General features: G+C 43.1%; 2 protein-coding genes across 3 annotated transcripts in view; both read left to right on the top strand.

Annotated features, from left to right (window-relative positions):
- Positions 1 to 18,722, top strand: part of N4BP2 (NEDD4 binding protein 2) — a 186,562-nt gene that overhangs the window by 125,655 nt on the left and 42,185 nt on the right. The window contains exon 20 of one of the 2 annotated variants that reach the window (XM_035293851.3): positions 1,841 to 8,477. The exons of the other annotated variant lie outside the window; for it this stretch is intronic. The gene's annotated coding sequence lies outside the window, so the exon portion shown is untranslated. Of the gene's footprint in view, positions 1 to 1,840; positions 8,478 to 18,722 lie in introns of those variants that run through there. 2 annotated transcript variants of the gene reach the window in all.
- Positions 13,558 to 18,722, top strand: part of RHOH (ras homolog family member H) — a 50,095-nt gene continuing 44,930 nt past the window's right edge. The window contains exon 1 of the mRNA XM_035293845.3: positions 13,558 to 13,829. The gene's annotated coding sequence lies outside the window, so the exon portion shown is untranslated. The remainder of the gene's footprint in view (positions 13,830 to 18,722) is intronic.

Here is an 18,722-nt window from a genome sequence, read left to right as displayed (position 1 = left end):
TGTAATCCCAGATACTTGGGAGGCTGAATCACTTGAACCTGGGTGGTGGAGGTTGCAGTGAGCCGAGGTCATGTCATTGCACTTCAGCCTGGACAACAGAGCGAGACTGTCTTAAAAAAAAAATTAAAATTAAAAAAATAGATATTTTATTGTACAGATAGTTTAATTTTGTAGCTTACTCTTTATAATAATAATCTATGTTCCTTTAAAAATAAAGTTTTTCACCTTTTTTTTTTGCTTGTCTCTCTTGCATTTGTTGTATTATAATGAGTTAGCTTAAAAAGTAATTTGTCTTCTGTAAGGGGAAATGCTGTAGATGTACATTGATCCAGGGAGTCCTCTTTCTCATGGGCTGTGTGGCCTTATGTAAGTTGCTTCACCTTTCTGAGCTTGTTTTCTCATTTATAATGTGAAGATGTTGATAATAATAGTAATAGTGGTTTTTGCTGTTTTATGGTTTTCTTGTGCTAAATAAATGATAATATAAAAGGACATTGTAAATTGCATCTGAAAGACAAAAATTTAAAGTTAAAAGAAAACTTAGTAATGCAAATATCCTTCCAAAGTATTTTTAGAAATCTCATTATATCTAGGAGATTAATTTAAAAGAGAAATTAGAGAGTAATTTTATTTTCTATTTTGAATAATAAATACCATAGACATAGGTTGTTTTGGTATTTATTATTTACAAAATTGTAAAACTTGTTTTGTTTTTGGTAAACATTTGAAAACTTAAGTTTATTATTTGCAAAAAACAGTTTAATAGAAATTTTGCTTTTTAAAAGGTTTATGTGGTTTAAAAAAAAGCAAAAACATTTGTTTATGACTAATCTTGGCATTTTATGTGTGATTTAAAATGTCATCTAAGCAGGAAGGTACTCATTAAGGAGAAATTACAAAAATACTTCTTTTTCTTTTAAATGATTTAAAAAATGCACAGCTACAGTAATTTAGGTAATAATAATAATAAGGAGAAAGCAGCAGGGTGAGTTTGAAACCATGTCTTGCAATCGTTGACTGCACTTGTCACAAACATGTTTTCCTCTAATGAGCATCAAGCATTTCCCACTACCTCTTTCTTTTTGAGCAAAGACACTGAATTAATTTCCCTGAAACCTCACTTTTTTATTTCTGAGCACTCCTTTATCTTCCCATGAGAAGATAAAGCCACTAAGATAGCCTAGGATGTGTTTCCTAGGTATCACTTCCATTATAAGGCAAAGTTAAGACAGGGCTTCTAAGAGGTTTAATGCAAACCCTCTGGAATCCCTTGTTTTTGGAGACTATCTGGAAGTTTGAATTGGCGTTGTGTTGGAATCCTCTAAATATGACCCTGTGTACGCTGAGGAATGAGGAAGACGACTTTACTATGCTCAGCTGTGGATCAGTGATTCTCCTCTGAGAATCAACTGCTATAAAAATCACTGGTTATTATGTAAAACATATTGTCACTGAAGCAATGACAGGGGTTTATAGAGAAAATTTAGGTAGACTTGCTCAATGAAGTTAAGAAAAAAAAGAACAACAACTTTTCATGTGGTTCATATAAATGGTAGATGCTCGTTATAGAAAACTTGGGAAATATGTGGCTGGGAGGCATAGCTCATGCCTGGAATCCTCGCTTACCTCCTGCTGTGTGGCCCAGTTCCTAACAGGCCACAGATGGGTTCCAGTCTGCTGCTCCAGGATTAGGGACCCCTGACCTAGAGGTTGCCTCTATAAACATCTGCATGTGTACATATAATAAGTTGAATCCAAATTTGTTTTGCAACCTGCATTTTTCACCTAACAGTATATTGTGAGCATGTTCCCATGTCATTAAAGATTTTTTGATTTGCAGTGAGCTGATATTGCCTGCTTCCTAGGACTGAGCCACCAGGAGCAAAGAAAGCAAATTAATTAATGCCTTCCAGAAGGACGTGGTTGACTCTGGTGCCCATACTTGTCTCTCTTTCATTGAGCCCATGACTCTTTTTCCTGACAAGCAATGCCAACTGGTGTCAAGTCTCAGCTGATGACATATTTTGTTGTTGTCATTGTTGTTGTTTTATCTGTGAACCTAATTGCAATTTATAAATAAGTACATATTTTCACACAGATGTTTTAAGCTGGCTTGCATCAGTAATAAAGTGAATGAAATTCAGAATTTTACTTAACTGGCTCAATATTTATCATTTGTCTTGAGCAGGGGATACTTTCAAGACAAGAAATTCATTGGTGAGGAAGAAGGGTATGCTAATCTGAATCTGGTTTCCCAAAGCTCTGGCCAAATTATTCCTGATTTGCCAACGGGTCAAATATAAAATTTCTCTTGAAGTAAGGAAAACTTAAAGCGTGTGCTATGTGCTGGTGAGCTGTTTTTCTCAACCATTTTTAATACTATAAATGGAATCTTTAAAAACAAATAAACAAAACCCACATTCATCCAAAGCCAAAAATCTGTACACTTTCTGCACATTTGTGCAAAAAAATTTTAAATGGCTACATGTAATTAAAACAACACTGGTAATATACTTTCCAACTCAGGACATACCCTGACTTCCTTGTGTTGGTTATATGTTCCTATAAAATGCATTTATTTATTTAAAATTTTTCTATTTTTTGTGGAGATGGGGTCTTGCTGTGTTGCCCAGGCTGGTCTCAAACTCCTGGGCTTAAGTGATCCTCCCACCTTGGCCTCCCAAAGCACTAGGATTACAAGTGTGAGCATCTATGCCCAGCCTAAGTTATATTTTATTCACTTAAGAGAACCACCTGTTCAGATTATGAATTGACAAGTTATATCAATTCTAGTTTTGTGTGACTTTCAGAAGATAATCACACACTTCATCTATAAATCAGCATATGTCTGTAACATCTTTCAAAACTCAGGAGGGCGGGTGAAAGCCATTTTCACACATGTTGTTCACATTGTCAGCAGAAACTGTGTGGTAGTGGGTGAAATTCCTTTTGCTTAGTTGTACAGTGGCGGTAGCTAATAAAAACGGCATTTAAAAATGAATGTCTAAAACTTGTGCTAACACAGGAAAATCCAGGCATTTGGGAATAAAAAGACAAAAAGAGGCAAAGAACTATTCTTTAAAAGTGCAAGGAACAGAGAGGGGAAAAGAAAAGGTTTCTTCTGGAGGAGGGAGGAAACAACAACAAAAGGTTTCTTCTCTTTTGGATGAGAATAGTTGTAGTCTTTGAAGTTTAAAATCGATCTTAGTCAATGAGCCATTTGGAATTAGAATCAAGCAAACTAGCTTGAGAGGTTGGGGTACTCACCTGGTGGAGAGACCTAACAAGTAATATTTAAATGATGCAGCTGTAGCCAGAAGTTAACGATACCAAGGATATTGGCAAAATTCATGTGGCCCTGAGCAAGATACTTAAGCTCTCTCTCTGTGCTTCAGTTTCCTCCTTAGCAAATGGAGATAACAGTGGTACATACCTCATAATTATTGGAATGATGAAGTGGGAAAATGCATATAAAGTGCTTGACTGGGCCCGGGCTTGGCTCACACCTGCAGTCCCAGCACTTTGGGAGGCTGAGGCAGGCGGATCCCTTGAGTCCGGGAGTTCCTGACCAGCCTGGGCAACATAGTGAAACTCCAACTCTACAACAAATACAAAAATTAGCTGGATGGAGTGGTGTGTGCCCGTGGTCCCAGCTACTTGGGAGGCTGAGGTTGGGAGGATCACCTGAGCCCGGGAGGTGGAGGTTTCAGTGAGCCAAGATTGTGTCAGTGCACTCGAGTCTAGGTGACCCTGTCTCAAAAAAAAAAAAAAAAAGTGCTTAACTGACAGATGTAGTATCTAATAAATGGTAAGGCAGTGTGACTATTATTATGAAGTTTTATCAGTATGCTCTGATTAAAAAGATCAAGTAAGGCCAGGTGCGGTGGCTCACTCCTATAATCCTAGCACCTTTGGGAGGCCGAGGCAGGTGGATCACCTTAGGTCAGGAGTTTGAGACTAGCTCACCAAAATAGTGAAATCCCCTTCTCCACTAAAAATACAAAAAAATTAGCCGGGCATGGTGGTGTGTGCCTGTAACCCCAGCTACTTGGGAGGCTGAGGCAAGAGAATCGCTTGAACCTGGTAGGTACAGGTTGCAGTGCGCCGAGATCGTGCCACAGCACTCCAGCAGGACTCTGTCACAACAACAACAACAACAAACCAGGGCGCAGAGAATAACAAGCTGACGAAGAAAGCAGCATGGTGGTGCTGTGTCTTGAAAAAGCTCCTACAACCCTACAACCCTGGAATTTTCCACGAGCTGCTTAGCTCTGGATACAGTTCTCTCTCGTTGGCAGTCTGTGATGAAAACAACTTTCAAAGATTCAGTGAAGAGACTCAGAAAGGACTCAGAAAGGCGGAGGACTGAGCAGTTAAGTGGATGAATGAGGCTGAGAGATGAGCACCAACTTGCCCCTGGGGAGAGCTGCATGGTATGGGCAGAAGAGGAAGTAGACTGTGCATCAGCAAGGAGGAGCCAGGACTCGGTGACACCTACCAATGATCATTAAACCTACGGATTTAGGCAGATGTTAAAGACCACTGAACATTATGGTGGGGCACAGTGGCTCACACCTGTAATCCTAGCACTTTGGGAGGCTGAGGCGGGCGGATCACCTAAGGTCAGGAGTTGGAGACCAGTTTGGCCAACATGGTGAAACCCTGTCTCTACTGAAAAATACAAAAATTAGTTGGGCATGGTGGTGGGCCCCGTAATCCCAGCTACTCGGGAGGCTGAGGCAGGAGAATCGCTTGAACCTGGGAGGTGGAGGTTGCAGTGAGCAGAGATCATGCCACTGCATTCCAGCCTGGGCGACAGAGGGAGACCCAAACACACACGCGCGCGCGAGCGCGCACACACACACACACACACACACACACACACAAAATAAGATCATTGAACATTAAAATGGCTTCTGGATTTTTTTTTAAAACCTTACCTCCATCTTTCTGTCAAGGACTTTCCTGACCATCCTTTTTAGATATGCACTCCCCAAGTTTTCTATCCCCCTTCCTTACTGCGTTTTTCTTCTTAGTAATTAGCTCACGGTAACATATTCTACTGCTAGAGTTTCACGTTCATTGCTTTTCTTCCTAATATGTAGATATAAACTCAGGCGAGCTGGCTATTTTTGTTCTTGTTCACGGCTATCTCCCCAGCACATAACCCAGTGCTCAGTAAGTATTATGGCAAGTGTTCAATACATATTCATTGAATGAAAGGAAAGGATAAATTCTCATTTATCTTAGGGCATTTATAGTGGAGTGACCAAATGGCTTCAGGGGCACCTCTGAAGATTCTTTGTTGCTCAGATTATGCATAAGAAATAAAATATCATTAACAGTTCGGTTTTTAAATTTCTGAATTTTTTTAAAACCTCATTGTGACAATAAACACATGACATTAGAATCCTCTAAGTGATGTGTGAGCGTCTGTGACTTTATTCCACCTGAATTTGGGCCCTGCCAAAGCTTCTCAAATTTTGCAATTCAGCAGTTGTTATTTAAAGAGGGGGTAGGGATGGAAAGGGGAAAAAAAGCTCCATAAAGCAAAAATCCAAAATGGGAGTGGCTAATAACAGCCACTATGTATTCAGTATTTACTGTATTCCAAGCACTAGTCAGCTTTTTAAAAAATTGTAAATAAAACTCTTCTAAGTGAGATATTATACCTGTTTTGCAGATGGGCAGATCAGGGCCTTGTTCTTAGTAACAAGTAGAGCTGGGATTCGAATCTTGCTTTGTCTGAATCCAGATTTATACTTTCTCCAAAATTTCAGATTGCCTTTCACAGTAAGCTTCAACCTGTTCCCTACAGAACAGTGAGGGGATCTGTTATTTTAGAAAAGATGGCAAGTTAACACTTGGTCTGCCCTGCCTTACAACTGAAATCTTTGCAACGCCCGCTGTGAGCAGATGTGCTGGGTTGCAGTTAGTTACCCTGTGATGTTCGTGCTCAAACTGAAGATCCCTATCAATGCAACGGGTAAGACATGAGTTTGAGAAGAAGCAGGGATGACCTTCTTCCTCATCCTTCACGCTGATGAATTTCGACATCACTGTGCCTGTCCTGTACTTTGCAGTCACTCCCTAGGAGCTCGGGGGCACTTGACCCAAAGACACTGCTCTTAGTAACACTACATTGAAACTTCCCCACTGGACTTACTTTCGGAGCCTGTGGCACAAAATCTTTAAAAACTTTGTCAATGATGACAAAATGTTTTTCATTTTAGAGTGGATTTGATTTTAGGAGACGGCCATTTAGAGCTACGTTCAGTGAATAAGGTGAGTTAAAAAGCCAGGTACGATTTTGAGTCAAAAGCAAGTTGTGAACAGATTGCAGAGATGCTGGTTTTATTTTGTAGTTGATGAAGCTGTCTCTGAAGGATATTGTAAAAAGGGTCTAAATGCACTTAAACTAATATCTGCAATATTGCAAAAGTGCATCAACTATCAAGGGACTGATTTGAAGGGAAACAATCATTTGACTACATTTGCTCTGCTCTGACAGATTTTAAAAGAAAAGGTATCACAACTTCAGAGCCACACTTGAATTATTACTTCGGGTGCTATCATCTTCTGCGACAAGACCCTGTGTTGTTATGAATGATGGCTCTGCGATAAAAAGAACCAGGATGTGAATGTTTGCTAGATCGACACAGTTATGCAGAGCAGACAAACCAGGATAAACACGGCGGCTAAGAATCCTGAGAACCGAATATTCACTGAAACCAAGAAGCAATATGTTATGTTACATTAACATATTTAAAGAGAAAATAACTGATGAGAGTAACAGCAGGGGAAATGATGTTTTTATGGTTATGGCAATAAAAGGGAAGCTAGAAAATGTTTCAGATACTATTATCTGGTTAAGGAGGCTTTTTTTTAAAAATGGATTAAAATGCATAAATAAATCACCCATGAGATTTCTAGCTGGTGGCATTTTGAAGCTATTTCAGTATTCAGAACTTAAGAGGGTATTTTATATGAATGTATTTTTACACTAAAAATTACATCAGAATTAAGAGCCTTCTCAACGTTTTACAGTTCCCATCATGAAGTCTCTCAATCAGAAAGAACGGATATTTTGTTTTAATACAGTGGTTCATCATCCAGAGGGCAGCTGGGTGAGAATAATCGCAATGACTACTGCCCTGGGTTTAAAATTCAAAGCATTCAGGCAAGGTTTTAGCACATATTACCTATCTTCACAACTCACTTAAATATTTTAAGGTGGCATAAATGAGGGTCTGTGTAAACATTAAAAGCTACCCACTGAATCTAAATCGTTTCTGTTAACATGCTAATGGCTAGGGGGAGGGAAAGGCCTGTTACTAATCCACTGTTGAAATAATTTAGTAGACGATTCATGTCTCAAGCTTTCCAAGATTTACTCTTCATCCAATTACAATCGTCTTGAAGAGTTTTCGCCGCTGTAAGTGGCATAACACCTTTGCAACGAGCAAACATAGGACTTAGGCATAAGTTCAGGGTATACAGGTAGTTGTCAGATTATTTTAAAAACCTCAGTAAAAGAGGTGTTTGTTCATAAGAGACGATTAAAGAAAAAGTAAGCTGTTCTTCTGCCATGTCAGAGGACACTTCAGATGAAGGTGGTTTTGAGAAAGTCAGTCTGCTTTTTTACCTTGACCTGAAGGGTACGATTTGTGCAGGGAATCCCGGAGGGGGAGTGTTTAGGACCAAGAAAACGGGCCTTGGGGCTCTGGCTGCCCCTCCCTGTGGTTGAGGTCTCTGTGGGGAGGCAGTGGGACAGCCAGAACAGATGAATGGGGTGAATCTTGGTTCTGGTTTTCGCAGGCCAGAGGGTCTCACGCAAATCATTTAACCAGTTAAGGTCTGTTTCCTTGGCTGTTAAATTAGGGTTAAAAGTGGTTCCTGTAACGGGCAGCTGTCGGCTGTGAGATGGGAGAATCAACCTATTGGACAGAAAGTGGTGGTTGAATGACCGTTCCGGTGCCTGGGATTTCTGAGTGAGTGAGGCTGGACCCGGAGCCCCGGGACCTCTGGAGTGAACACTGTGTGCGGTTTGGTGAGTGCTCGGCCGTGCTAGCACCATGTGCTATGGAGCCCTTGGGAGGGGCCCTCACTGGGCTTGCAGTGGGGGTGGGTGGTGGCCACAGACAGCCTCCCAGAAGAGGGCTCAGAGGGGGCTTCGATTCCCAGTTAGGAACTGCAGACCCATAGTTTCCTTCCTCCTGCCACTCTGAAGTCCCTAGGATTTCCCCCAACCCCATCCCGAGGACGGACTACACAGCGTCAGGAGGGGCACACTGAGAGGTTCGGGTGCGTGTGTGTCTGTGAATGTGTGCATATATTTTTAGCCATTTGCTTCTTCCCCTCACCACTACCCCTGTTGGTTAAAAGTCTGTTAAAAGAACGAGAGCAAGAGAGAGAGAGGAGAGGAGGGAAAGGGTGGGGGACATAGAGAAACACCAAAAAGAGACATTTTCAAGAAAGGAAGAAAATTAGAAGCAACCCCCTGTCTCCTCCCCATAAGAAAATCCCCTCTGAGATTAAACTGTGTAAAATTAGAGGCGTGTAAATCAGGAGCAGGAGGACACCCAACGCTGGACTATACCAGACCATCTAAAACGGGCAATTCCAGGCACAGAAAGCCAGTTCCTCAGAAGCGGAAGGGTGGCCAGCCAGGGGGTGAAAGGGACAGGGGTCTCACACCCAGGCATGACAATGCCCTTCCCAGCCTCTTCCAGGTTGGGGTGGGATTCCTTGTGCCTGATGACGCATCCAGTCCATCCTGACCCTGGAGTACGTCTCCCTGTTGGTGCAGAAAAGGGCACAAGGCCTGCAGCCTGGAGCTTGTGATAAAACCTGCTGGTGGCATTTCTTGCTTTGTTTTCCAAAGGGCAGAGCCTCATCTCCACTTCTACTGAGGAGGTGGAGGGGGTCTGTCCATGTGGGCACTGTCCTTGTCTGACTCCTCTGCTTTCTGAAGGGGAGACAGTGTCCCCTTAAAAGACACTGAAAAAAAAAACCCACTTGATCTCTTGTGAGAAGTGCAATGGGAGAATCAACTATTGGTCGAGAGTGGTTGCTGAATGATTTCAGAGAGGCAACCAATTTTGAACTCTTTACCTCCTTAAATCTTTTAGAAACTTGGATGAGACAAATTTTTTATCCTGAATTTTCTGAAACATAGCTGAAGTCGTTTTTCCTTAATAATCGTATTATTATTATTATTTAGGCTGGAGTCTCACTCTGTTGCCCAGGCTGGAGTGCAGTGGTGTGATCTCAGTTCACTGCAACCTCTGTCTTCCAGGTTCAAGTGACTCTCCTGCTTCAGTCTCCTGAGTAGCTGGGATTATAGGCGTGTGCCACCACACCCAGCTAATTTTGTATTTTTAGTAGAGATGGAGTTTCACCATGATGGCGAGGCTGGTCTCAAACTCCTGACCTCAAGTGATCCACCCTCCTCGGCCTCCCAAAGTGTTGGGATTACGGGTGTGAGCCACTGCACTTGGCCTATTATTATTTTAGAGACTGGGTCTCGCTATGTTGCTCAGGCTGGTCTTGGACGTCTGGGCTCAAGCAAGCCACCCGCCTTGGCCTCCCAAAGTATGGGGATTACAGGCATGAACCGCTGCGTCTGGCTCATGAAGTCATTTTTCATCTCTGGATAAAATTGGAACATCAAGGCGGTGTTGTGGGGTAGCACACTCTGCTAATCTGCTGCTGCACGCTCCCTGCCACATGCCCTAGAGTTAATTTTAGTAAACTCTTTGGTGAGATGCAGCCAGTATACATGGAGGGAAAATGTAAGGAACCACCTCATCCACTTGTGGCGGGCTGCATTTCGTCTGAATGTGCTGTTTCACTCTGGCAGTGTTGTCTTCTCTATGGGAATCCAGGGACAAAGTTTCTCTTTAATCTCAGCACTGGGAGCCAGGAAGATCTCACGATTCTGAGCTGTGTGTTCGTGTTTCTCCCGCAAGCAATAGGTCTTCTATGTGGTGGTATTTCCTGCCGCATGCCAGCGTCTGAAGAGCGTAGAACCACATGGCATGCATTCTCTGTGTTAACCTCACCCAAGGTTTTAGTGTAATTTTTGTCTTCCCTTCTCTTGGCCTCATTTTCAGATTTCTTGTTTTTAATTGTTTCATTTTGCTAAGGTGTAAGTAGTTTTGCAAGATGCTCTAAATCATTTGATGAACAAAACCAGAAGTAAATAAAGTATCCACAAGCTCATGTTCTGCTCAGCTGATGACATCATGATGGGCATCTGGCTTTCCACAGAGGATTTTCTCTGTCTTCTTTCACTCTTCTCTCTTTCTCTATCTCCCTCCCTCCTTCCATTCCTCCCTCCCTCCCTCTCTCTTCCTCTGTCTCCCCCCCACCACATCCCTCCCCTTCTTCCTCCCTCCCCCGCCCCCCCTCCCCGTTTCTTTCTCTCTCTCTCTCTCTCTCTCTCTACTTTCTTTCCTTCTTTTTTTGAGACAGGGCCTTGCTGTGTCCCCAAGCTGGAGTGTGCTGGTGGATCACAGCTCACTGCAGCCTCAACCTCATGGGTTCAAGCAATCCTCCTGCCTCAGATTCCTGAGTAGCTGGGACTACAGGCATGGTCGCTTAGTTAATTTTTGTATTTTTGTAGAGATGGGATCTCACTATGTTGCCCAGGCTAGTCTCGAACTCCTAGGTTCAAGCAATGCTTCCTCCCCGGCATTACAGGTGTGAGCAACCACCACTGCGCCTGGCCTCCCATAGAGGATCTTCTGGAAGATAATGTGCTCTTCAGAAGGCTCAAGAGTCTCAGCTGGCAGATTTGAGTTCTTACTGTGAATTAACAAAGTGACACTTGGGTTCATGTGAAAATCTTATGAACTTGGTAATTGTGTGTCTATTGTTAGGAATGCTCACCTTGGCTGGGCGAGGTGGCTCACACCTATAATCCCAGCACTTTGGGAGGCTGAGGCGGGCAGATCATCTGAGGTCGGGAGTTCGAGCACAGCCTGGCCAACATGGAGAAACCCCATCTCTACTAAAAGTACAAAATTAGCCAGGCCTGGTGGCGCATGCCTGTAATCCCAGCTACTTGGGAGGCTGAGGCAGGAGAATTGCATGAACCCGGGAGGTGGAGGTTTCGGTGAGCTGAGATCGTGCCACTGTATTCCAGCCTGGGCAACAAGAGCAAAACTCCATCTGAAAAACCAAAAAAATTTCTCATCTTGTACCATTGATTCCCTCTACAACTATGCTGCAGACACAGTTATCTGCTTTCACTTCTTTGAACATGCCAAGCTCTTTCCCACCTCAGGGCCTTTGAACGTACTATTTGCCTCTGCTCGGAATGTTCTTACCTCCTTCTCATCCATTAAAGTGGCAGCGGCACTTTAGAATAATCCAAGGAATTTAAAATAATACCAATGTCCAGTCCCAATGCAGCCTGGTTAAACTTGAATCTTTGAGTGTGGGGCTGATGCACTAATAAAATAAAATAAAATAAAAGACAAATCTAAGCCTAGGGATCAAGTCAGGGTGTTTAAGGTGCTCATCACCGTAGTATAGTACTTTTTTTTCTTTGGTTAATTTTATGAGACAATAAATACAGCACATTTTTTTTTAAGTGACAGGGCATTGCTTTGTCACCCAGGCTGGAGTGCAGTGGCACCATCATAACTCACTGTTCATTTGTAAACTTGAACTCCTGGGCTCAAGTGTGATCCTCCCACCTCAGCCTCCTGAGTAGCTGGGACTACAGGTATGCGCTAGCACGCCCCGCTAATACTTTTCATTTTTAGTAGAGACAGGGTTTTGCTATGTTGCCCAGGCAACCTTTAAAAGTATAGTCATCCTCCTCCACTGTCAAAGATTGAATTTATTCCTGCTATCTTACTGTGTGTTTTTACCCTTTAACCCACTTCATTATCTTCCTTCCTACCCCCCACTCACCCTTCCCAGTCTCTAACCTATTTTCCACTCTATCTCCACGAGTTCAAATATTTTAGCTCACACATATAAATGATAACATGCGCTGTTTGTCTTTTCTGTCGGGTATTTTTTTAGTTTCTTAGATGATTCTAATTTCCAGCCAGGTCTGAGAGACAAGGCTTTAAGTCTCGGCTTAAAAGTCAGCTTCTCAAAGAGGCCCTCCCTGACCCCTTCTCGGATGAAGTTATCATCCTGCCGTCTCGCTCCGCTTCTTCTCTGGTTTGTTTGTAATAGTTCCCAGCATTTGAATGATTGCATTTTTTTTTTGAAATGGAGTTTTGCTCTTGTTGCCCAGGGTGGAGTGTAACGGCTCGATCTCAGCTCACTGCAACCTCACAACCTCCGCCTCCCAGGTTCAAGTGATTCTCCTGCCTCAGCCTCTTCAGTAGCTGTCACCCCATGCCACCATGCCCAGCTAATTTGTATTTTTAGTAGAGACTGGGTTTCTCCATGTTGGTCAGGTTGGTCTCGAACTCCCAACCTCAGGTGATCTACCCGCCTCAGCCTCCCAAAAGTGCTGGGATTACAGGCGTGAGCCAGCACGCCCAGCCTGATTGCGTTTATTTGAATACTTTCTGCACGTTTCCCTCCTAACTCCCCTGGGATTTGGGTCCTGTGAGGACAGGGAATATGTCTCCCTTCGTCTTTGTGCTTTTCTTCCCTGCACAGCATCAGGCACATGGCAGGACCCTGAGTCTGTGTGTGTCCCCACCCCAACCCCAGCACTGAGCACCGTAACTTGCACGTAGCAGAGTCTCTGTAAATGTGTGTTCACTTGTATGGAGTTGACTTTATCCTTACGGCTGGCAGACATTTTGACCAAGGTATCATTGTGAGCAGTAGCATCTACAATTATTCAGGGATTTGGGGCACAAGGGGTGGCGACCACATCATGAAAGTTCAATTTGTTGGGTCAGGCATTTAGCCATAACCTAACTAGTTGCAGATGGTCTCTACACCTGGATTGCCCATAAGGACAAAGCAAGTAAACTTGTGTTTTTAGGCAAATAATGAAACTCTGAGGAGTCTGAAAAAACAACTCATCAGGTACCTCCCAAGCCCAGGTGCCAGTCCATACAGGGGTGAACACATGGTGGGGGCTGCGTGAACTCTCACTAAGGCTGCATCTGTTCTTTCTAGGTTATTATTTGATAGTCTTTAATGAAGCAAAGGAAAGCAGACAACCCACCTGTTTTCCCCAAGCTGATGTGGGGAAAGGTCTAAGGTGCTGTTTCCTAAGCTCAAATGAACCAAGACTGGTCAGTGGCATGGCCTCTTTTTTTTTTTTTTTTGTAATTTTACTTCCATGAGGAATCATTTGGACTTTCAGTCTTCCTTTCTTCAGTTTTATGTAGGGATTTGCTGGAGGAAAATGGGGCTAAGGGGGAGAGAAATACGGTCTCGGGGTGAGGTGGGGGATAAATTAAACTCGCAGCAAAGGCCTTATTCTGCCTCTGATCTGGGGAAGTTTCATATTCTCATGGAGAGAAATGCACGTGCACACACCCCCCTAAACCCACACAAATGAAACCCCCTCTGCGGAAAAGCCAGCTACAGGAAATTGACTTATGCACAGGAACTTGCTAATCTCTTGTCACATTCGGATTGCTCCTGCTGCCTCATGCACGTTAAACCCAACCATCTTGGGGTGGACTCCCTGCCAGCCCAGCTCTTACATTTTCGGTTCTTCTAGTGTGAGTCAGTTAATATTCTTGGGAAGGAGGGAAAGGTTGATCCTGGGAGGAAATCAGCCGCAGTGAAAAGGCTTGCTCTGGCTTTTGTTTTCACCTCCTTTTGCTGAACAAATTTGATTTCCGGAGTCAGTCATTTTACTGTCAAGAAATTTCTTCGGCATTCTGCAACAGGTAAGGGTTTTGCTTCTCTAAAAGTATTTCTTTGGTGTCAGAAGAAATTCTTCTAAGTTTATTTAGCTTTTACTCTGGGTTAAACACTGAAATGACTCTGTTCCACCTGGCGTAAGGTGTAGAACCAATAATGGGGGATGGGGCGGGGGTTGCTTTGATATTCACCAACCCTCGCCAGCGCCCTAACTAGATGCGTACAGTTTTTGAAACATTAAAAGTTACAGTAGTTGGCTTTTTGATTTTCCAGATATTCTCCTAGAGAATAAATATGCTTGCGACTGTGATTGAGCTCAACTGTATGGGTAGTTTAAATATTACCCAAGGTTTGATGAAGTAAATCTAAAGAGTCTCTAACTAATGCAAATATGAATTTTAAAGTTATCTAGTTCAGAAAAGAAACAGAACCTAAATCTAAATGGTGTAGATTTCAATCTGGAATTCGTAGCCTGTGTTTGTCACCTATTGCCAATGCCCATGTCCATTTCCTGAAAGTGCTATATGATGTATAACATGTATTTTTAAATTGAATTAATTTTTTTCCAAGGTGGTTTGATTTGGAGATGTGCTATGAGATACCAATCGGTAGCCTGAGTTGTAACTAAACAAAGATCGGGAAATCACCGGTTTCAGGGGCTTTACTAAACCAAAGTTGCTGCCACAGTATTCAAGCAGGCAGCAAGCAGTTGGTGATCCCTTATTGGTTCTTAGCTGCTGCTGTGGAGGATATAAGAGAACTATCTTAAAAATCTCTACTTCGAAGGACCTTATAAGCTAGTATTTGGGAAAAGAAGTAAAATTTAAGGGCCGGGCACGGTGGCTCACACCTATAATCCCAGCACTTTGGGAGGCCGAGGTAGGTGGATCACGAGGTCAAGAAATCGAGACCATCCTGGTCAACATGGTGAAACCCCGTCTCTACTAAAAATACAAAAAAATTAGCCGGGCATGGTGCGCTCGCCTGTAGTCCCAGCTACTCGGGAGGCTGAGGCAGGAGAATTGCTTGAACCCAGGAGGCGGAGGTTGCGGTGAGCCAAGATGGCGCCATTGCACTCCAGCCTGGGTAATAAGAGCCAAACTCCATCTCAAAAAAAAGAAAAAAAAAAAAAAAAGTAAAATTTAGGAAGCAAGGCAACATGAGAATTCAGTGATGAGCGGGCAGCACAGGCTTGAAGAGCTAAATAAACTTCAGGGAGGGGGTCCGGGGGCAAACTGGAGTTGGGAAGATCTGGGCATTGGAAGGATGCAAAGTGTTAGACAGAGAAGGGGAAGGTGATTTCAGACTGGGAGGACTTTGTGGATAAAGGCACAAAGGTGACACTGATATGGAGATGACTAGGCCAGTTGAAGAGACGCTGGAGAGGAGAAGACAGTTTATTTTACACAGTGCAGGAAATCAGATTAGACACTTAGGGTGTGGACACAAAAGGGAGGACCTTGCAGGCACAGGGGAAAAGTGACCCGTTCGTTAGTCACTGGTCTCTTGCCTTTTGGCTGCGTCTCCTCGGCTCACCGCACTAGCAGATTTCCACGTGGGAGGGAGCTTGGCCTCTTCCCATTTGGGGCTGCTTTCTGCATCCATATGCCTGTCTGTGGGCCTCCACTCACCCTCTACAGTCTTCCCTTAGGACATCGTTCATGCAGAGAAAGGTTCGTGTGGCTCCGAGTACTGGTAAGGCCTCCACCTCTGCTTTCTACATTTTAAGGAGACCCTTCGATCATCCGGGAATTAAAGTGGCCTTCCTCTTAGGAGGATGAGTTGGTTGATGAGTGATAAGCAAGTCTCTGTTCCTCAAAAGCCAGTCCCCAAATTCCATGAAATATGTGGTACTTTCTTCCAATTTCTAAATGCGATGGCGTGGGTATGCTTCTGTTCTTTTTCTGGACGTTTCTTTAGGGAGTCAGTAGATCATAATGTTTCAGACACTTTTTTTTTCTGGACCATATAATATCTGAACTCATAGAATAACAAACATGCAGCGTGGTGGGTGAATGACAACCCAACTTTGGAGCCAGACCATTTTGCTTTGAATCCCCATTCTATCATTTTATCGTTTCTGGGCTGTGGGAACCTCAGACAAGTTACTTCTTCAGTGTTCAGATTTTTTTTAAAATTTCACAAAATAGCTCTAATAACAGTAATAATAATTGAAAATACCTACCTCCGAGGATTGTTGTAGAGATCAAATAAGATAAAAATATATAAAGGATGTAGCCTAGTGCCTGATTTAAAAAAATCTCTCAATAGATGCAACTCTTATGATTCTTATTAAGGACTTGGCTATTAACGCAAATGAAGATGTTATGATATCTGGCTTGGGAGCAAGAAAGCTGCAAGCTGACTGTCCTAATCCCAACCTTCCTTTCCAGGAAAAGTAAGGGTGACAGGTGGAGACTGGGAATTCACGTTCTTTGAGCACCAAATATGGACAAGACACAGGAGTTGGGTGTTTTTCTAGTGATAATTCATGTGAAAAAAGGAAAACAAGCTTGGAAACTGCTATTTCGAGCCTTTCTGTAACAGTTTCTCTAGCTTTTAAGAGAGTTCCTCTGAGTATCTGCCGCATTACTTGTGGGCCTTGTTGGCTGATGTTGCTCTCTGAATGCTTGGGGTGGAATTCTAGAGGTGCTTTTCATTAGAGGTAGAGAGCATGACCTTTCTTCCTTGCCAAGTTTCAATTAATTTTACCTACGATGTGTTAATTTTAGTGCTAGCAAAGCACAGCTAAAAATCCATTTCTGCTTAGGAGTGGGGATCATTGTGGCAATGAGTGCTTACTTGGGTTTGGGATGCTTGGATCTGGGTGAAAGCCAAGATTAAAAAGCATCCTGCTTCCCCATTCCACTCTCTAGGTTAGAAATATTTTTTTGGATTAAAAGTCTCCTTTAAAAAAATGCACATCCACCTGGCGTGTTAATTGTGCAGTGCGTTCTCAATTATGCGTGCAGATGACTTGAGTCAGACGGTGAGAGTTTTCCTCTAGAGTCTCACTAGTGTCCTAAGGGAGGAGACTCTGGAGCTTCGTGTATGTAAAGGGATGGGCACAAGTCAGGGTTGGGTGTGCAGGTGGAGGCTGGGAGGCAGCTTGACAGTGTGTGGGGCTGGGGCGGGCAATGAGAGCAAGGAAGGTGACAGAGATGGAGAGGATGACCCGGGGGGTTGGAGGGCACCAGAAACCTACAGCTCCTCCGTGGCTCTTTAGCTGTTTGACTCTAGCAACTGCTTGAAGGTCCTGAACAACCTTTTGACGACTTGTTCAAGAAGTTGTCATACTGTTCCCTGGATGTGGACAATTGTTCGGAGACGGTGGTCATGTGTCTGGTATTTCAGTGTATAGTGTTTCCTAAAGCCGGCTGGACATCAACACCACTTGGGGAGCTTTTAAATAATTGAAATTCCATGTCTTGTACCCCAGCCCTGGCATGAGGTCCAGGAATCTGTGTGATTAAAAAATACAAGCCCTAAGACAACTTGGAAAGTGGTCGTTTTACAGGTAGAGATTTAGGAACCAAGAATCCAGAGCTCTCCTACCAGGGACCCTAAAACCATAAGTTGAATAAGGGCTGAAATGAGGCAAGTTGATCTACTCTCTGTTGTGATTAACATCTTCACACAGAAAATGTTTTCCTTTGTTTTGAATGTATTCCTTGGGATGAGTTCTTGGGAGTGGGGTGACTGGGTCAAGGGTGTGAGGCTGTTTAGCTCAGTCATGCCTACATTTTAACATGCAAGCATGGGCTGCCACTAATTTAAAAACTAAAGTGTTGGCCGGGCCCGGTGACTCAGGCCTGTAATCCCAGCACTTTGGGAGGTTGAGGTGGACAGATTACAAGGTCAGGAGTTCAAGACCAGCCTGACCAACATGGTGAAATTCCATCGCTACTAAAACTACAAAAATTAGCTGGATATGGTGGCACATGCCTGTAATCCCAGCTACTCAGGAGACTGAGGCAGGAGAGTTGCTTGAACCAGGGAAGCGAAGGTTGCAGTGAGCCAGGATTGTGCCACTGTACTCCAGGCTGGGCAACAAGAGTGAAACTCCATCTCAAACAAAAACAAAAACAAAAACTGAAGTGTTGTATACTCCTGGGGAGCCCAAAGAAGGAAAGTTCCTTTCAAGGGAGAAAGGGCCACATCACATTCTTTCCTGGAAAAACAGAATACTAATGAATTGATTTTGGAAGAAATTTCCAGAGCATTATGGAATGTTCAAGCGCTTCTTAGAGCGTGAGTTGAACCTTTCTTATCTCTGCACTCAGTTTCTGGTAAAAGTGAAGTCAGCAGTGACTTCTTCCCCATTTCGTAGAAAAGAAAACCAAGGAAGAGAGTGGTTAAGAAATAGAGGATACGGTTCTCATCACATTTGCTGTGACAACTACACACAGTCATCCATTCAGTGCCTTGTTAGGGTAAATAAATGACAGAATAGTCTGTATACGTGATGATCTCATGGAAAAAAGCACCGTAAAATGAATGCTTGAGGGTGGTCGACAGAATTCTTCAACCCAGACAGGAGTTAGATGTCCTACTCTGTCCCTTTCTTTTTGCATTAGGTTTTATTCATTACTTGCATCATCTGCTGACCTAAAAGGATGTTCATTGTTTGTCACACAGATGGGCACAGGGTGAATTTTCAATGATTCCAATGGAAAAAAAAAAAGATACACTCTTGGAAAACATCAAGGGAGATATTTACAGTGGTGTTCTGGAGCAGGCTTGCTGGCACGTGCTGATTGTAATATTTTCAGAAACTTTCCAAGCTAGTAAAGCTATTGACTTCTCTTTATCCGTATGATGGAAATGCTGTATCAAAATGTGCTATTTGAGCATCTCTTTTTAATTTTGCATTCAGCAATGCCATGTTGGTGGCTCGAAATTAGCTATGTATTTTCACA

The sequence above is a fragment of the Callithrix jacchus genome, chromosome 3 (genome assembly GCF_049354715.1).
Source record: "Callithrix jacchus isolate 240 chromosome 3, calJac240_pri, whole genome shotgun sequence".
Lineage (NCBI taxonomy): Eukaryota > Metazoa > Chordata > Mammalia > Primates > Cebidae > Callithrix > Callithrix jacchus.
This window is presented reverse-complemented; position numbering and strand designations above follow the sequence as displayed.